This window comes from Musca vetustissima, unplaced genomic scaffold (genome assembly GCF_032173495.1).
Source record: "Musca vetustissima isolate MV318-11 ecotype Yass unplaced genomic scaffold, APGP_CSIRO_Mvet_v1 utg6011, whole genome shotgun sequence".
Classification (NCBI taxonomy): domain Eukaryota; kingdom Metazoa; phylum Arthropoda; class Insecta; order Diptera; family Muscidae; genus Musca; species Musca vetustissima.
In genome coordinates, this window is record NW_026887696.1 from 65,715 (window position 1) to 67,575 (window position 1,861).

A 1,861-nucleotide genomic window follows, 5' to 3' on the forward strand; every position below is an offset into this window, starting at 1 on the left:
AACAACAGCCGAACTGTTACAACAACTAGGATACTACTCTGATTTCATTAAAGTCTCTATAGTCACTGATGTGAGTAATCCTCTTCAAGAAGTCATAACCGTGTGAAGGATACTAACGTGACCAAAATTCCAGGCATCCGTTTGCCGGAGTTACAATGATTAATAAACGTAGTTCTATGTGGTACAAAAATTCACCAAATTTTGAAAAGCTGTGTCAAAATATACACAATTGTTTTTGTACTTGAAATTGAAAAACCGTCAAAATGACCGCCTTCGGCAATCTAGTGTTAATCAGAGAGTCCAATGGTTGGAGGTTTAAGATTACTTTCAGGCTGTTTGAAGTGTGCTTCTTAGCACACTCCCCATTCTATGTAAGAATGGGGAGTACAACCGTCACATACAGCCAGTGTATGATATCTGGTTTTAGTCCCCAACTCTTACCTATAAAGTTTTTACAGGAATAGAGAGCTGTTAATCCTTTCTAAGTGCGTTCCTCAACATTCTTAAATGTCCTGCAGAATGACTAATACTAGTTCATCCGCATTTTGCAGCATGGTCGGTATTATGCCATCTGGGCCTGGGGATTTGTAAGGTTTAAAACTATTCATAGTTTTGGTTAGCTTTTATAGTGTTTCAATCTACTTCTCCTCGTCTCAGGTTCGAACCATAAGCCGATGCAAGCAGGGTTGATAATAGAATATCACAAGGTAGATATACAAGGTAGCCGCATCGGCGAATTTCTACAACAAACATCGGTTGTTGTATTTTGACTCTGTCTATTCCACTCTTGATATTCCAAGGTATATTTAATAAGGTAGCCGCATCGGCCCAGCTGTTGGTGCAAATAAATGTCCAAAATGTTGTTCCGGAGTTTGTCCCGTCGCTTCGCTTAATAGATTGTGGATCGTGACATTGTTCACAGCTTCCTCAACATCCTCAATCGTTATGAGATCTTTATGACCTAGGATCGAGGATGCTGTTTTAGCTTTGAATCTGTCCCAGTTCATCTTCCGAGGATTCCTATACGGTTTCTGTTTCCCTCTGGAGGTAGGAATCTGGAAAAATATTAGCCTATGGTCCGAAAAGGAACCATAGAGAAATGTTTCCAATACTTCCAGAGTCATCCATGTTAGTGAAGGTTATGTCGATGACTTCACCTCTCAATCTATTAACGAATGTTGGTGGGTTGCCCCTTTTACATATTCTAAGATTATAACTAAGTATAAAATCAAAAAATGGACTCACCTCTTAGATTGGTGTCACTGCTTCCCCTGTGGAAGTGATGTGCTTTGGCATCAAATCCGATGATTATGCCACCAGTGCTGCTCATTGTCTCCAGTAGATGGCGTACATAAGGAGCCTCATAATAAAATAGACGGCAGAGACTATTAGGGGTCTCGAGTTACCCCTATCTAGTCTGACTGTCGTCATATCACCATTGTTGAATTTTGATAGAAGCATTATGTTACGTTCTTCTAAGCTAGTATACACGTCAAAACCGTATATTTGTTGTCTGTATTTGTAGAGGTACGGTTCCTGAATGAGCGCGATGTCGGCATTCGAGGAAGAGAGGGTGAGAACCAGCTGTTGCTCTACAGTGATGCAGATTTATCTGCACCACATTCCACCACGGTTAGGAAGATATCTCTCAGATAACTGTCGACCAGCAACCATTTATCGTTACAGATATTCCCATCGGGGTCAGCTCGATCCATAATTGCTACTCGCAGATCCTCCAGTACCTTTTGGGGAGCAACAGACGCCGGTGTAGGTTTCTGGGCTACTACCTGCTTCTACACAGTGGGTTTGGCTTTCACCACACCCATACCGCTCTTGGCAGGTTTCTCCATTGGCATTACCG